The following is a 19,353-nucleotide window of genomic DNA, read 5'->3' as shown; positions in this document are numbered from 1 at the left end:
ATGGGACTGCCCAGGAGAAATGGAGCTCCCAGTCCGCCCCTGCACTGGTAGAGTTCCTTATAGTTTACAAGGCACTTCTGCACATGTTGTAACAACAAGCTTCTGAAACAGGTATAAGAAGGAACTAAATCCTACCACAGGACTGACTTACTCAGAGTTACACGGCCAAGTGTCAGCTGAGCTGGGACTCTGGCTTTAAGTGATTTTCTAGTTCTGCATGGACACTTCCGAACGGGGACTTTTACAGGGTGTTGGGAGGCTGGATTTGGTGGCAAGCTAACAATCTCAAGATTCTGTGATCCTCAATTGCTTTCACTTAACTCCTCTTTTTATAACACCCATCACAAAAAAGTAGATGAATAAAGGAAGAGTTATTTTAGTGAGGGAGGCTACATCATAATCGTGTTGAGTATAGCTGGACCTTGAGATGGAATAATAGTATGTAGGCAGCAGCAGTGGGCCTATGAAAAGGACAGAGGGCACAGGCAGTATAAAATATAAAATTTGTATAAAACAGTAAACAACAAGAATAAAAAACAAAAAAAAATCTTACATGAAAAATGATGTGAAAATTTCATGGAAAATGATTCCTTGCAAAATGGAATGTGAAACAATCCTAGATGGTAGAGTATACTTTTCAATGAATTTTTAAGATCACGTGGGTTTTATGATGAAAGGAATATTATATAGTATTAATGAATGTTTAGTTAGTGAACATCATCAGTCTATATATATATATTTTTTCTTTATTTCAGAGCTCTTTTCTATTGCATTTAATTTTTGCAAATAAAATTTAGTAGAATTTTTTTTTCTGTGTTTTGGTAAGAGGTTAGGCTTTTGAGAAATGTAGATTTCAAAACAGCTAAAAGATGTCAAGAGGGAGATTGGCCATTAAAACAATGTACCTCTGGGCAGCACTGACTTGGAGATCAAAATAATACAGGTGAAGCCCACAGGTTTCTGGGCTCTGGAGAACTGATGCATAGCCACTGACTATGTGAGACTGATTGGTATACACCATTACTGTGACAGAGAAAAATAGAATGTAATATTTACATAAATGGTTAATGCATTCCTACCTTGTGAAAGGAGTCAACCTAGGGATCAAAATTGCATTCAGAAGATTATTTGATATGACTAAAGAAACAGATTGGGATGCTTTCACTCATCATAATTTGTAATTACATATTTTGTTGTATAATCACTTGTTTACTGTTTGTCTCTGTTTAGATTATTTTACTTGCTATAGTCTATCCAGTGTCTAGCATATAGACTGAGACGTTGTAGGCATTCAATAAATATGTTAAATGAATGAATGATTTCATTAAACAATGACAGCAGAATGTAATTATCCATACTGGGGACTGGAATTCCTTTGAGTGCTGGTTAACACATTTTCTAACCTGAGACATATAAGAGATGGCATATATACTCTCCGGTTTCTTTTTTACCACAATCATCATGACCTCATATCTAGCAAACTATTATTATACAATTGAGTAAATTACAGGTGTTGTCACATCATTTACTTTCCAGATCTCTGGGATCCCTGAGGGTAGGGGCTGTGTGCCCATTGTCTCCATGTCCTGTCCCCTGATGCTTAGCAACAGCGCCAGATGCATGATGAATATTTGGTGAGTGAGTAAATGATTACCTTACTGAGAATACAGCCTAGTTCATGGATAGAAAATAATTGTGTTGCCGCCATTGCCTCTTGTGTCATGGTGGAAGTCTCTACTTAATGATGGAACTCTTTCTTACTGAGGTTAGATGGGATCATGATCTCCTTTCCCACAAAAGCTCCAGGCAGCATGAGTAATTTACTGGAGTTGATAAGTTGAAATCTGTTTCCTATCACTATCTTATTTTATTAGTTGGGCCTGAGTAGTCATCCATTTAAGTTATGGGTGGTTATGATTCAATAATAAATATTTATATACTATTTACTATTCTTTGTATTACATGTTGGAGATATGAAAATATACAATATAAGGATATGATCCTCACCTTTAAAAAGCTCAGTCTACAGTGAGGAAGAAAGATCCCCAAATCCAACATGATAATGTAGTATATTTGCTATAATAGAAGCACATATATAAGATATGCGAACATAAGGAGGATAAAATATGTTATCTCAGGCAAAGTGTGTGTGTGTGTGTGTGTGTGTGTGTGTGTGTGTGTGTTCATCTAGTACAGTGCACATAGTAGATCCTCGATAAATATTTTTGAATGAGTGGATGAGTACAAAGTTTTTCTCAATCTAGTCTGAATATACCCTGTTAGAATCTTTTCCCACCCACTGCTACCCATCATGTACATTAAGCCCCAGCCATACCCAATTACTTACCTTTCTTTGAACTTGCCATGTTCCTTTGACTGGACTTCTCTTTCTTCTCCATCTAGAAAACTAGCACTCATTCTTTAAGACACAGCACAAATCCCTAAGTAAAGTAAATTGATAAGCCCACTGTACTCCTATTGCCTTATGGTTCTCTGTCCCCACAAATCTCACTTATTTTAGTAAAATATTTACATGTTTGCTCCGCACACCACTTTTTACTCTCTAATTTTCTTCTTTCTATTTCATACTATTTACAAATATTTTTTGAAGGTGAAGAGTTTAAGAAAGCTGATTATCTAACAAGCTATAGAGGAGACAAATGACCCAGCAAAGGCAGATTTAGAGAAAATAATTAAACCAAACCCAATCCTCATGTATCTATATTATTCTAGAGCCGAGAAAATCTGAACAACTACCAAAAAAGACTCTTCTTTTTTGGTAGTAACGAGTAGGGGATATGGACTCTCCCCTGACCCTGCCCTGTATATCTTTGCCATCCTCCTCATTCTTGCATTTCCTCTGAGAAATTATCACTGTTAACACTCCTAAACCTGGGTTATCAGCAGTTCTTGCCTACTTTTCTCTCACTTTTTCTCTTTCCCAAATATTTGAGACAGAGCAGTCAACTGTCAATGATGAAAAATAAATACTGAATGCTAGATTAGGAAGTGCAATGAACAAATACACATACAGAAGGTAAAACCATCCACCACTATATGCCAACTCTATTACAGACAATAGAACATGTCAGAAAAATATATATTGCTGTGGGCATTTGGGAAACATTGAGATTCTAAAAGATGCATAAATATACAGTCAAGTATAAGACAATGATGAAACTCAGCTGGCTGGGTAGATATGAGGAAACCTTAAGCACTAACTTTACTGAAACAAGGCAGTGACACTGCCTATATATTTCTACTCTGTCAATATGACGGTCAAAGAAAAAATAAAAAAGAGAGGAGACTCAATGGTTTTGTGTCCCTGGAGCTAACATGTATTCAGGAATACATTTAAAAGGCATGAGAGTTCTATGGTCATGTCTCTTCTTGCTAGTGCCTGTTTCTATAACTCCCTGCATCCTGTCTATTGCTCTTTTATTTTTCTTTGCAGCTGTGCTTAGTGCCAGATAGGCTCTTCTCAAAAGCAGAAAGTAAGATACTAGGAGGCAAGGAACACTGGGAGAAGGAAATAAATACAATGCTACATAATTTTACTGAGCACTTCCTGTGCGCAAGCACTGGGTTAGGCATCAAAAGCATAAAAAGAAAAAAAACATAGAAAGGGCATGCAGTCTTGTTTGTGAGACAAGAGTGACATAGTTGAAATAATTGGAAGTAGATATAAACAATATTGTATTTTACTTTTAAGGAGCTACATTATTAGTGCAGTTGAAGTAAAGACAAGAGAGGGGCTAGAGCTTGGTGGAGAGGTAGAATAAAAACATCAGGAAGGAGGTAAGGATAGAGAGTAGTTAGACAAGAATAAAAATGTAGAATTGCACAGAGAATAAAAGATCAATTAAACGAATCTTAATGTAGAATGAATAGATGAGTTAAGCGAAGACAAAAATTTAAATGAGTTGATACAAAAAGTACAATAATTTTCAAACTTGGAGAAGTAATTATAAATAATGTTTATTTTTTACAGTAGAGAGCTTATTTAGAAGAATTAATTGTGCTTTTAACTTATCCTTGGGTTTGCAAGTAAAAAAAGAATGAAAGTACTAGCCATCATTTATATTTTCTCATAAAACTGTAACATCACAACTGGAAAAAACAAAAAGATGTAAGATTAAAGTGAATTTCAAAGCAACTTTCAAGCTTTAGCTATCGTAGCAGGGCAATTTGTTCACCAAAACATCAAAAAACAATTTTATCACTTGTGCTCAGTGACATTCTAGGAAGAAAATAATAGTTTACAAATATTAAGATTGTGTTATTACTATAGCCACACACATAAGTCTATTTTGGCTTAAAAATACATGACCTATAAATTATGAACATAACCTACTGTAAGCAAATGATAGTTTATGGACAAAAAAAGTCTTATTATAGGGGCAATTTAGACTTCACATATATGAGCTATCTATTACTGCATAACAAATTACCCCCAAACTCAGAAGTTGAAAACAACAAATATTTATTATTTCACAGTGTCTGTGGATGAGAAGTGTGGGAGAAGCTTAGTGAGATGGTTCTGACTCAGGCTCTTTCCTGTTATAGTCAATTACAGTGGAAAGCTCAGTAGGGACTGAGTCATATGAAGGTTTTTCTGGGGTTGGAGAAGCTGCTTCCAAGATGGTTCACTCTCATCTGGCTGTTGGCAGGAGGCCTCAGCTCCTTGCTGGATGTTGCGAAGAGGCCTCAGTTCCACTGAGGATTTTGTTAAATGCAAATTGACCCCTCCACAGAACTGGTAAGTTTTTAACAGATAAATACAAGCATATCTGCTTATTTTTTGCTTTACCAATAATTACAGCATTTTCTGAATATCTGAATTGCTTTTCTTTTAACTTATAATTAAAAGAACCAGTCCCTAGCAGATATGTGAATTAATAGAATACAATCCTCAGCTTAGGTGATGTGATGATTAATTTTATATGTCAACTTGACTTTACCACGATATGCCCAGATAGTTAGCCAAAAATTATTCTGGGTGCTTCTGTGGGGGTGTTTTTGGCTGAGCTTAACATTTAAATCAGTAGACTGAGTAAAGCAGATTGCTCTCCCTAATCTGAGTGGGCCTTGTCCAATCAGTTGAAGGCCTGAATAGAACGAAAAGGCTGATCCTCCCCAGAGTAAGAGAGAACTCTTCCTGCCTGACTGCCTCAGAACTGGGACATGTTTCTTTTTCCCGCTGTCTTAGGAATAAAACTGAAACATAAGCTTTTCCTGGGTCTTGAGCCTGCCAGACTGGAACTATACCATCAGCTATCCTGGGTCTCCAGCTTGCTGACTCACCTGAAGATATTGGGACTTGTCAGCCTCCATAATCATGAGTCAATTCTTTATAACAAATCTCTTTATACATATATACATATATATATACACACATATATATGTATACATATATATTCTATATTCTATTGGTTCTGTTTCTCTGGAGAATCCTGACTAATCTAGGTTCCAGGTAATATTTTTTAAAAAGTTCTGTCTCAGTTAAAGCCACCATGAGTCTCAAGACATGTGTGGCCTAGTTAGTCCTTGCTCTAACTCAGACACGGTGGGCAGCCTAGTACTTGTCTCTTCACTTCCTGGTAAATAAAAGATTGGACTAGATGATCTCTATGTTTCCTCCAGTTCTGAAAATCTGATATGTCGTGACTCTAAAAGGACATCTTCCCTGGGTCTGGTCTTTACAGTTCAGGTTCACCCAGGTGAAGATGACCTTGGCATGGAAGATCAAGTGCTCTGCATTTGGTGCTTATTCAGGAGGTGAGTGAAAGAGGAATGATAAAAACAAAAACAAAAAACAAAAAGGACATTTGTGGTCCTTGAATTAGTATGTGTGACAGCTCTATGAAAAGATAAACCTCAGTGTCCAGTTTCCCCCATTCACGCTCAGGGGATTTGTTCTTATAAGTCCTATTAAGTAGGTAAATCCTCTGTGTATCTGAGAGAGCACAGACTAACAAATATCAATTTACTCACTGCTGTTTGCATGCTATCTCTGTGGTAGGTGCCTACCTAATTCTTCTAGAAAACATGTTCACTGAAACTCAAATTTATATGCCGTCTTTAATTTGTTTGGTTTAAATACACTGCACACAACAGATTGTTAAGATACGAATACAAGCTTGAAAAATCTAGCATGACCAAAAAAATTATAAAGTGCAGCTCTTTATGTTAGGTTTATCACACTTCTACCAGCTTTCAATGTGCATAAAGAGAAGAATTGCAGGCAACCAAATGGAATTAAGATCACATTGCATATTTAGAGAGGCAGAGCATATGGAATTTAGGGTCATGGAGATCTGGCTTTGAATTTCTGCCTTATTAGCTGCAGGATCATTTGAAACTTAATCTCTTTCTAAGCCTCAGTTTCCTCAGCTGTAAAAAAAAAGGGGGAGGAGTGGGCTGAGGACAGTAAGACCTACTTCATAGGTGAGTTGCAAGGGAGTGGAACGTAGTAATTACACAATAAATGGCAGCTATTATGATGACAAATCTACATTTTGAAGGGGGATAGATAAGCCCTACATAGCTTGGGAATTAAGTGAAAAATTGTGTCTACTTTAAAATTTTACTTCAGTTATTACATTTATTTCTTTTATTAATTTTGGAGGAGTCTCTCATGCAGAAATATAGCTGTGTGTTGTGAGTTTTCATTTACAATTGCCAGGGATATCCTAGTCTTTTGATTTGTGCGGGGGATGTCTGTTCAAAGTGAAATGATCACACGTGGCAGGAGGAGGGGCAGTGATACTGCATCTTTTTCTTTTCTCTCAAGGGAAGCCCAGGGATTTCCTGAGAAGAGGTAGTAGCAGGGCAAAGACTTATCAGGTAAGACATTGTGATCTATGCATTCATCCAGTCTCCTAGGAACTAAGCCATTGGGATGTTTTTCGAAGTTGAGGTTTGCCATCACTCTGCAAACTCTGGGGAGGCCCCAGACACTATTCTCTATGACTTTATGTGCTGCTGTTCTAGGGCAGTTCTACATCTACCATATAATGTTTTAGAACTAATAAGCATATCCCGTTGCATGGATGTTCTTGATCCCAAATCATTTAATCTAAGAATACTTAAGTCTAGAACTAAAACAACAGCTTTGTTTTATAGCTTCCAGGCATTGTAAATTTCAGTTTTCTTTAAGTTCTAAAAGAACCTGCTGATGTTTGTTGAAATATTATGTACACTAGTTTATCGATAGTTGGAAGAGTTAGTTGCCCTGCCAATCCATCTCTGCAGGCTGCATTTCACATGGGCACAAGAGTCAGTTAAGATGCGGCTTGCCTAGCATATAAGTATATAGAAAAGAAGCCCAGTTGTTTCCCACACCATCCGAACTGTGGCTGCCATATAAAACCTGCCAAACTCTATATGTATAGCTGTATATAATTTGGCACCAAACGTCTTCCTCTCAGAGACAAAGGATACTCTGAGTATTAAAAACATCAAAAGCAGAAAAAGTTAAGTAGTTGCAACAGGTACAGATCTAAGGCAAAGAACTACATCTCGCTGCAGAATCTCAGATCAAACATGCCTGCATTTTCCTTTCGCCCTTTGGGGTCGTTCCTCTGATAAATAATTCACAGACTGCAGTGCAAAGTAGTTTGCATACTGACAAGATTAAAAAGAATGCTTTGTCTGGGTTAAATTTACAATCTGAAACCTTCCTTTAAAATGTCAAGAAGGTAATTAATTTAAGAAGGTTTGCCAAGCAGAGTCTCCGACCCTGTCAGAAAAATTTCATTTCCTGAGGGTGAAGGGGATGTTGCGTTTATCTTTCCCAAATGCCTGTTTTGGTTTCCATTTTAAGACCATTTTCTCCCTTCCTAATATGCTTTTTATAGCCCTTTTCTTTTTAAGCAAAAATTAACCCAGTATTCTTTCCTGGTGGATTTTTAAAAAGATTATCTAACATAGTCTGCAAATTTCCTCTGAATGGGGACTGGAGTACAGGTCAGACCTTTTGACACAAACAGAAGAGGAACATTTTTCCACAGAGTGAGCTCTCCCCTGCCTGAACATGCAGACAAGCCTTTGGAGGAGCAGCGGGAAATGCATAAATTCAACAGCATGAATATTCGCTTTTGGCATAGCAAAACATCCTGTCTCACGTATGCTCAGTGGTGTGCGTTCTTATGAATGAATGCTATGACAATCAGTGGGGTTTTTACAGAAGCTCTTCAAGCCAAGTTTACTGGTGTGAAATTTTATTAGCAATTGTGTCCCTTTAGCTAATCCCTGGAGGCATCACAGAAGAGAAGAGACAATGCATTGCTGTTTGAAAACCTAATCCGAAATCTACGTGTCACATGTGCGCATACACACACACTTACATACACATGGCAGAAAAAGAAAACGATTAATCAACCCACTAAAACCATGTTGCACTTCCCCTGAAGAGTAGGGTTTGCCAGGGTAGCAAATCTAAGTAGATGTCATTTCATTGATGCTAATTGGGAAGAAATAATTTCATCTCTAATTTACTTCAGGAAACAAAGGTCATCTGAAATGAGACATAATGCTAAATGAGAAGGGAAATAGCTCACAATATATGAAATTCTAAATAAGAATCTCATGGTTTTAATGCAAATCTAAATCAGAAATGTGTTCAATAGACATGCTTTTGAATGCTTAGCTGTCCTTCCTAGTTACCAGCTCTTGAACCTGGTGAATGAAGTGTTTGCATCGCTACAATTCGGTTTCCTGAGATCTCGCTTCTACATCTTGTGTCATCTTGGTGGGGTCAGGATGTGCTATATCAGTTTGACATTTGTGTTCTCTGAGACTTTAGAAAAGCAGCCACTGGACAAATCATTCTGCAGATTCCTCACTCATTACCATCATACCTTGGAAAAAGGGGTATCTCATTAAGGGTACGTGTTGGATTCTATCTATCTTTCATGGAGTCTACACTATTAATATGCTAATACTCAACATTAGTCTCTATAATCTTTTCACTTGGGGTATTCAATTGTCCTTTTAAGAAATATTGAAATTGCCTGCAAATCTTTTGGCAAGTTGTGGTAGTATAGATTAAAAACAAAATATGGTCTAGTAGGAATAAGTATAAAAGCAAATAATCTCACAGTTGAAAGTGCAATTTAAGTTTAAAAATCTATATTTTCTATTACTCTAAAGATTGCTTTTGAAAATTTCAAGCCATCATTTTAGTTTTTTCAAAGAAAGGGATGGAGAAGAACCTCAGAAACTGATTTCAGAGGAATGTTTAATTTGGAGATGATAGTGTTGGACATAGAAAGAAATATGTGTCAGGGAGGGGTGTAAGTTTGGCCTCTAGGACACCATCTGGATATTGGCCTAAATGTTTTGATTTTCAAACAACAGCAGGCTGCACTTGCTTTAGTCAATGGTATCCAGAATAGAAAAGATCTGGATTCTCCATGTGTTAATGGAAACTCTCAGACACTGGAACCATCATTCAAGGAAAATAATTTAGTCAAGAGAAGAACACATTTTAGGAAGGAAGAGGTAGTAAACATCAAATTATTCTGAGATCAAGAAGAATGAATGTTGAGAAAAATACTCTGGACTTGATAGTGGCCTTTGAGAAAGCATTTCAGCGGCTTGTTGGCTTTGCATGTAAGATTTCAGGAGATTTTTTAAGTGAGCTGGGTTGAGGAAATAAACACAGGGAGTTTAAATTGCTTTTTGTAGTAAGAAAGAAGGAGAGCTCTGGCACAATGACTCAGAGGGAGCGTAGAATTCCTAGAAGAATTTCTTTTTTTGTTTTTCATTAAGATAGAGGATATAATTATATGTATAGGTCAAGGGAAAAGAACCAGCATATAGAGAGATATAAAATATTCAAGAGAGAGATGGAATAATTAAGAGATTAATATCTTGGGAGAAGCAAGAGGGGTTAGAACCAAGATCACAAGAGGAAAGTGAAGCCTTAGGGTAAAAAGGGAACAGAACAATTTTTTCTCTGAGACAGGAGGAAGAAAGGATTAGTGAATGAACGGAGGCAAGTAGATAGGGAGAAAAGAATTGATAGGATTTAAGTTAGTTGATCTCAATTTTATCAGGAAGTAATAGATGTCGGTGCCTAAAGATAGTGGGGAAGTTTGAGCAGCAGAGATTTGGAACAGATCCTGGAGAGTGAGAGAGATGATCCACCATAGATATTTGAGATACTTGACTAGCAGCACAGGTGACAAAGTGGAAGGGAGAGAGAGTGTGCCTTTAAAGTGATCCTGCCATGCCTGTAATTTTCTCAGCAATGCTCAGCCATCTGGGAGGTGGATCATAGAAAGCAGAGAGTGGGGTTTCCCAGGGTGGGAAAGACAAAGCTGTGAGGTAGAGAAAGAGAGTGAGGGCGCTCAGCACGCGCTTGAGAGCATTGCATGAATGGCTGATAGTGCTGTCCAGCTTGGGCACAGAGGGACGTGATCCAGGATGGGGGTAACAGGCTGGAGGAACAGAACAGGAGGGGACGGGGGCTTGAAGGTGATGATGATGGAGCCTAGGCTCGAGAAGAGTGAGTGAGTATGATGTGAAAAATTACAAAGCGGTCTAGAGGCAGAAAGTGCTGAGATGTGGTGAGGCTTGTGGAGACTAAAATATAATGGAGATGACAGTAGTCCGAGTATCCAAGTTTAAGGCCATGTGGTATAAGGGTGCTGGAAGATCATCAGCATAGAGACCGAGGGAGGGTGTGACAGTTAAGGAAATGTTAAAATTATGATGGAAGAGGCAGAGCCTGGAGAAAATGGAAAATTGGAAAAGCAGTAGGTGGCATGGACTTTAAAAGAAAGTTAATTGAGTGATGGCCTCAAACAATAGTCTGGAAGTGATCATGAGGGACAAAGATGATATTGATTCCTTTCTTATCCAGAGACTTTTAGAGAGTAACATTCATTTAATAAATATTTAAGCAGTGTCTATTAAGTATAACAGACACTGGACTTGGGAGTGAGCATGCAATTGACAGACCCAGTTTGTCCTTATGTACCTTAAAATCTAGTGGGAAATACATAGACTAAATTTATAAAATATATAATTATAAATCATGGTAAGATCTATGAAGAAAACAAGCGTAATGATATTTTGATAGAGAAATGCTCAAATTATTCCTACTTGGTTATATTTGTGCCCCAGTAGCAAGAGTGAGAGCATTAACTCACAGCCTGAACAATCCTTTTAAAACATGTATCAGATCATCTTCTCCCCTTTTAAAAACTCTTATTTCTATTACACTTGGAATAAACTCCAAGTTCCTTATCAAGGTCTAATAGACCCCACATGATCTGATTCCTTAAGTCTCTCTAAACTCTTCTCTTTCCATTTTCCACCTTCTTTCTCACTCCGGTGACTCCATCCTTTCTGCTCCTCAAGGATGATGATTGCTTTCCCACTGCAGGCCCTGGAACACGGGCCTCCCGGGCCCTCCTGCACTCACACCTCTGCCTTCTCTCAGCTTCCTCTCTCCTTTTCAGAGAGACCCTCATTGATTTCCCTTGCTAGGATATCTTGGATTCCTCTATCTTACTGTTCACATCTCGTCCATCAGTGAGACCTCCCATTTCAGCTTCTTAAATAAATCCTCTCAAATCCATGTCTCCTTGGCTATCTTTACAACCACCATGTATCAATTCAACCTATCACCATCTTGTCTATAACTGTAATTCCTAGTCTTATCATAAAAGACTGGCAGAAGGTCAGCTGTTCCTTTTCTAGGAACCCTAAACAGGAAAAGTTTCAAGCTGAGATATCTGATTCTAGATGGACCTTCCTAAGCATGGCTATCAACTTGTACTCAGCAAGGTGCAGATCTGCCTTGAACTCTCACCTCCCCAGCAGAGAGGGAACAAGGAATACAGAATATGTGTGCCTAGAAGGGTAATTAAATGTGTCAGGTTTTGGCCTACTGGGTTGTGCAATGGAGAGGTTGTTCTAGGACTTTGGTAACAAATATATCCGTATTCGCCATCTAGCTTTTCCACTTACAAGCCGTGTGAACTTCAACTAGTACTTTAGATTCTTGGTGTCTTGGTGTCCTCATAAATAAAATGGGAACAATGTCTACTTTGAAAGGTTGTTGTGAGGATAGTGTGTCAAGTAGAGTGCCTGGTCCATTCTGGACACTCAGTGTTAATTCCTTCTACTTTGTTTTTCTTAGATTTTGCCTAGGAGACAGGGATATAAATTCCCGAAAGCGATCCCACGCATTTTGAACCATGACCATTGCTGGCTGAAGGACTGCCCCGTGCAGTAACTCCAAATTCAATCCACATTCTCTGTAAAGCAAGGATGGGAAAGTTGAGTTTGGAAGTTCTCAAAAACAGAAGACCATTACACATGCTGTTCCTTGTTTGTACTGTTGCATTGTGTTTATTTCTACATTTCCAAGAATCATACTATTTCAGAGCTGGAAGAGTCCTTAGAGGGCATTTTGTGGTATAGTAAAAATAACTCTGTGCCTGGGGTCAGGAGATAAGGATTGGAGGCTTGGATTTGCAGCTAATGAGCCATATGTCTCATAGTACCTGCCCTGCTTACCTCATTGAGTTGGTGAGCCTTCGGTAGGATGAATCAAGGCTCCTCAGGAGCATGGCGGAGAGGCAGTAAGTGCTTATTGTTTTGACCAACCATCAGGGTTTTTCTTTGTTTGTTTGTTTGATGTTTTCAGACTTGCTTTTTCTGTTTTGCTTTGTTGAAGTCACAAGGGCAGGTTTGTCAGTGTAAGAGGTGAGGAAGTGTGTCTGGGGAACAAGGGCTTTGAGCAAGGAAGCCAGCATGCTCTGGAGACTGTCTGATATAACCACCTCCATCGGCCTCCTCCAGAGAACTTCAGTGAAACTACATAGCACTGCAGTCATTTTGGAAATTGATTTTTGTATGTTTGGATGTTACAATATGTGCAGTTGCCCACCAGGATAGTCTCTAGTGAATGCAGGGCTATTCCCAAGAAATTCAATAACATGTGGGTAACTCGAATGGCAAACTAAGTGATACTTACGAAAGCACCTTAGAAGTGCGTGTTGTAATCAGCAGTAAACTGTTATTCTTTGCTTCAACACGATGACTTTGCAGATGAAAAATCTGAAGCTCACAAAGTTTATGTGATTTGGATGTGGGTATTTTAGCCAATTTCATGGAGATTTTTATAAGGACCAAATGAGATGTAAGGCACTTGGCTTAGGCCTTGGCACATAAGCATTCGATAAGTGTTACTGATTATTAGTATTGTTGTTCTACTGCTGCAGTTGATACTGCTGGTGGTGGAGGAACACCTGCTGGGAGACTGTTTCCCGACATTCAGTCTATTGTACCTTCTTTCTTATGAAATTGCCATGCAATTATTTTTTTAAAACATCTCTATTGGAGTATAATTGCTTTAAAATGGTGTGTTAGTTTCTGCTTTATAACAAAGTGAATCAGTTATACATATACATATATCCCCATATCTTTTCCCTCTTGTGTCTCCCTCCCTCCCACCCTCCCTATCCCACCCCTCTAAGTGGTCAAAAAGCACCAAGCTGATCTCCCTGTGCTATGCGGCTGCTTCCCACTAGCTATCTATTTTACATTCGGTAGTGTATATATGTCCATGCCACTCTCACTTTGTCCCAGCTTACCCTTTCCCCTCCCCATATTCTCAAGTCCATTCTCTAGTAGGTCTGGGTCTTTATTCCCATCTTGCCCCTAGGTTCTTCATGGGCATTTTTTTTTTAATTTAGAGTCCATATATATGTGTTAGCATATGGTATTTGTTTTTCTCTTTCTGACTTATTTCACTCTGTATGACAGACTCTATGTCCATCCACCTCACTACAAATAACTCAATTTCGTTTGTTTTTATGGCTGAGTAATATTCCATTGTGTATATGTGCCACATCTTCCTTATCCATTCATCTGTTGATGGACACTTAGGTTGCTTCCATGTCCTGGCTATTGTAAATAGAGCTGCAGTGAACATTGTGGTACATGACTCTTTTTGAATTATGGTTTTCTCAGGGTATATGCCCAGGAGTGGGATTGCTGGGTCGTATGGTAGTTCTATTTTTAGTTTTTTAAGGAACCTCCATACTGTTCTCCATAGTGGCTGTATCAATTTACATTCCCACCAACAGTGCAAGAGGGCCCCCTTTTCTCCACACCCTCTACAGCATTTATTGTTTGTAGATTTTTTGATGATGGCCATTCTGACCAGTGTGAGATGATATCTCAATTTTGTTTTGATTTGCATTTCTCTAATGATTAATGATGTTGAGCATTCTTTCATGTATTTGTTGGCAATCTGTATATCTTCTTTGGAGAAATGTCTATTTAGGTCTTCTGCCCATTTTTGGATTGGGTTGTTTGTTTTTTTGATATTGAGCTGCACGAGCTGCTTGTAAATTTTGGAGATTAATCCTTTGTCAGTTGCTTCATTTGCATATATTTTCTCCCATTCTGAGGGTTGCCTTTTCGTCTTGTTTATGGTTTCCTTTACTGTGCAAAAGCTTTTAAGTTTCATTAGGTCTCATTTGTTCATTTTTGTTTTTATTTCCATTTGTCTAGGAGGTGGGTCAAAAAGGATCTTGCTGTGATTGATATCATAGAGTGTTCTGCCTATGTTTTCCTCTAAGAGTTTAATAGTGTCTGGCCTTATATTTAGGTCTTTAATCCATTTTGAGTTTATTTTTGTGTATGGTGTTAAGGAGTGTTCTAATTTCATTCTTTTACATGTAGCTGTCCAGTTTTCCCAGCACCACTAATTGAAGAGGCTGTCTTTTCTCCACTGTATATTCTTGCCTCCATTATCAAAGATAAGGTGACCATATGTGTGTGGGTTTATCTCTGGGCTTTCTATCCTGTTCCATTGATCTATATTTCTGTTTTTATTCCAGTACCATACTGTCTTGATTACTGTAGCTTTGTAGTATAGTCTGAAGTCAGGGAGCCTGATTCCTCCAGCTCAGTTTTTCTTTCTTAAGACTGCTTTGGCTATTCGGGGTCTTTTGTGTTTCCATACAAGTTGTGAGATTTTATTGTTCTAGTTCTGTGAAAAATGCCAGTGGTATTTTGATAGGGCTTGCATTGAATCTGTAGATTGCTTTGAGTAGTATAGTCATTTTCACAATGTTGATTCTTCCAATCCAAGAACATGGTATATCTCTCCATCTATTCGTATCATTTTAATTTCTTTCATCAGTGTCTTATAGTTTTCTGCATACAGGTCTTTTGTCTACTTAGGTAGGTAGGTTTATTCCTAGATATTTTATTCTTTTTGTTGCAATGGTAAATGGGAGTGTTTTCTTAATCTCATTTTCAGATTTTTCATCATTAATCTATAGGAATGCAAGAGATTTCTGTGCATTAATTTTGTATCCTGCTACTCTACCAAATTCATTGATTAGCTCTAGTAGTTTTCTGGTAGCATCTTTAATATTCTCTATGTATAATATCATGTCATCTGCAAACAGTGACATCTTTACTTCTTTTCTGATTTGGATTCCTTTTATTTCTTTTTCTTCTCTGATTGCTGTGGCTAAAACTTCCAAAACTATGTTGAATAATAGTGGTGAGAGTGGGCAACCTTGTCTTGTTCCTGATCTTAGTGGAAATGGTTTCAATTTTTCACCATGGAGGACGATGTTGGCTGTGGGCTTGTCATATATGGCATTTATTATGTTGAGGTAAGTTCCCTCTATGCCTACTTTCTGGAGGGTTTTTATCATAAATGGGTGTTGAATTTTGTCGAAAGCTTTTTCTGCATCTATTGAGGTGATCATATGGTTATTCTCCTTCAATTTGTTAATATGGTGTATCACATGGATTGATTTGCGTATATTGAAGAATCCTTGTATTCCTGGGATAAACCCCACTTGCTCATGATGTATGATCCTTTTAATGTGTTTTTGGATTCTGTTTGCTAGTATTTTGTTGAGGATTTTTGCATCTATGTTCATCAGAGAGATTGGCCTGTAGTTTTCTTTTTTTGTGACGTCTTTGTCTGGTTTTGGTATCAGGGTGATGGTGGCCTCATAGAATGAGTTTGGGAGTGTTTCTCCCTCTGCTATATTTTGGAAGAGTTTGAGAAGGATAGGTATTAGCTGTTCTCTAAATGTTTGATAAAATTCGCCTGTGAAGCCATCTGGTCCTGGGCTTTTGTTTGTTGGAAGAGTTTTAATCACAGTTTCAATTTCAGTGCTTGTGATTGGTCTGTCCATATTTTCTATTTCTTCCTGGTTCAGTCTCAGAAGGTTGTGCATTTCTAAGAATTTGTCCATTTTTTCCAGGTTGTCTATTTTATTGGCATATAGTTGCTTGTAGTAATCTCTCATGATCCTTTGTATTTCTGCAGTGTCAGTTGTTATTTCTCCATTTTCATTTCTAATTCTGTTTATTTGAGTCTTCTCCCTTTTTTTCTTGATGAGTCTGGCTAATGGTTTATCAATTTTGTTTATCTTCTCAAAGAACCAGCTTTTAGTTGTATTGATCTTTGCTATAGTTTCCTTCATTTCTTTTTCATTTATTTCTGATCTGAACTTTATGATTTCTTTCCTTCTGCTAACTTTGGGGTTTTTTTGTTCTTCTTTCTCTAATTGCTTTAGGTGTGAGGTTAGATTGTTTATTTGAGATGCTTCTTGTTTCTTGAGGTAGGATTGTATTGCTATAAACTTCCACTTAGAACTGCTTTTGTTGCAACCCATAGGTTTTGGGTCATCATGTTTTCATTGTCATTTGTTTCTAGGTATTTTTTGATTTCTTCAGTGATCTCTTGGTTATTAAGTAGTGTATTGTTTAGTCTCCATGTGTTTGTATTTTTTACAGATGTTTTCCTGTAATTTATATCTAGTCTCATAACATTGTTGTTGGAAAAGATACTTTATACGATTTCAATTTTCTTAAATTTACCAGGGCTTGATTTGTGACCCAAGATATGATCTATCCTGGAGAATGTTCCATGAGCACTTGAGAAGAAAGTGTATTCTGTTGTTTTTGGATGCAATGTCCTATAAATATCAATTAAGTCCATTTTGTTTATTGTATCATTTAAAACTTATGTTTTTTATTTATTTTCATTTTGGATGATCTGTCCATTGGTGAATGTGGGGTGTTAAAGTCCCCTACTATGATTGTGTTCCTGTCAATTTCTCCTTTTATGGCTGTTAGTATTTGCCTTATGTATTGAGGTGCTCCTATGTTGGGTGCATAAATATTTACAATTGTTATATCTTCTTCTTGGATCGCTCCCTTGATCATTATGTAGTGTCCTTCTTTGTCTCTTGTAATAGTCTTTGTTTTAAAGCCTATTTTGTCTGATATGAGAATTGCTACTCCAGCTTTCTTTTGATTTCCATTTGCATGGAATATCTTTTTCCATCCCCTCACTTTCAGTCTGTATGTGTCCCTAGGTCTGAAGTGGGTCTCTTTTGGATAGCACATATAGGGGTCTTGTTTTTGTATCCATTCAGCCAGTCTATGTCTTTTGGTTGGAGCATTTAATCCATTTACATTTAAGGTAATTATCGATATGTATGTTCCTATTCCAGTTTCTTAAATGTTTGGGGTTTGTTATTGTAGGTCTTTTCCTTCTCTTGTGTTTCCTGCCAGGAGAAGTTCCTTTAGCATTTGTTTTAAAGCTGGTTTGGTTGTGCTGAATTCTCTTAGCTTTTACTTGTTTGTAAAGTTTTTAATTTCTCTGTCAAATCTGAATGAGATCCTTGCTGGGTAGAGTAATCTTGGTTGTAGGTTTTTCCCTTTCATCACTTTAAATATGTCCTGCCACTCCCTTCTGGCTTGCAGAGTTTCTGCTGAAAGATCAGCTGTTAACCTTATGGGGATTCCCTTGTATGTTATTTTTTGTTTTTCCCTTGCTGCTTTTAATATTTTTTCTTTGTATTTAATTTTTGATAGTTTGATTACTATGTGTCTCGGCGTGTTTCTCTTTGGATTTATCCTGTATGGGACTCTCTGCACTTCCTGGACTTGATTAACTATTTCCTTTCGCATATTAGGGAAGTTTTCAACTATAATCTCTTCAAATATTTTCTCAGTCCCTTTCTTTTTCTCTTCTTCTTTGGGACCCCTATAATTCGAATGTTGGTGCATTTAATGTTGTCCCAGAGGTCTCTGAGACTGTCCTCAATTCTTTTCTTTTCTTTTTTTTCTTTATTCTGCTCTGCAGTAGTTATTTCCACTATTTTATCTTCCAGGTCACTTATCCGTTCTTCTGCCTCAGTTATTCTGCTATTGATCCCTTCTAGAGAATTTTTAATTTCATTTATTGTGTTGTTCATCACTGTTTGTTTGCTCTTTAGTTCTTCTAGGTCCTTGTTAAACATTTCTTGTTATTTTCTCCATTCTATTTCCAAGATTTTGGATCATCTTTACTATCATTATTCTGAATTCTTTTTCGGGTAGACTGCCTATTTCCTCTTCATTTGTTAGGTCTGGTGGGTTTTTACCTTGCTCCTTCATCTGCTGTGTGTTTCTCTGTCTTCTCATTTTGCTTAATTTACTGTGTTTGGGGTCTCCTTTTCGCAGGCTTCTGGTTCATAGTTTCCGTTGTTTTTGGTGTCTGTCCCCAGTGGCTAAGGTTGGTTCAGTGGGTTGTGTAGGCTTCCTGGTGGAGGGGACTAGTGCCTGTGTTCTGGTGGATGAGGCTGGATCTTGTCTTTCTGGTCGGGAGGTCCACATCTGGTGGTGTGTTTTGGGGTGTCTGTGGCCTTATTATGATTTTAGGCAGCCTCTCTGCTAATGGGTGGGGTTGTGTTCCTGTGTTGCTAATTGTTTGGCATAGGGTGTCCAGCACTGGAGCTTGCTGGTCGTTGAGTTGAGCTGGGTCTTGGCGTTGAGATGGAAATCTCTGGGAGATTTTCAGCGTTTGATATTACGTGGAGGTTGGCAGTCTCTTGTGGACCAATGTCCTGAAGTTGGCTCTCCTACCTCAGAGGCAGAGCCCTGATGACTGGCTGGAGCACCAAGAGCCTGTCATCCACACGGCTCAGAATAAAAGGGAGAAAAAAAAGAAAGAAAGAAAGAAGAAGATAAAATAAAATAAAATAAAGTTATTAAAGTAAAAAATAATTATTAAAAAATTTTTTTAATTAATAAAAAAAAAGAAAGAAAGAAGAGAGCAACCAAACCAAAAAACAAATCCACCAATGATAACAAGCTCTAAAAACTATAGTAAACAAACAAAGAAACAAAAAATGGACAGACAGAACCCCAGGACAAGTGGTAAAAGCAAAGCTATACAGACAAAATCACAGACAAAAGCATACACATATACACTCACAAAAACAGAAAAAGGGAAAAAAATATATATATCGTTGCTCCCAAAGTCCACCTCCTGCATTTGGGATGATTCGTTGTCTATTCAGGTAT

Source organism: Balaenoptera acutorostrata, chromosome 11, assembly GCF_949987535.1.
Source record: "Balaenoptera acutorostrata chromosome 11, mBalAcu1.1, whole genome shotgun sequence".
Classification (NCBI taxonomy): domain Eukaryota; kingdom Metazoa; phylum Chordata; class Mammalia; order Artiodactyla; family Balaenopteridae; genus Balaenoptera; species Balaenoptera acutorostrata.
The sequence above is the reverse complement of the archived record's forward strand: the minus strand, read 5'-3'. Positions refer to the sequence as shown.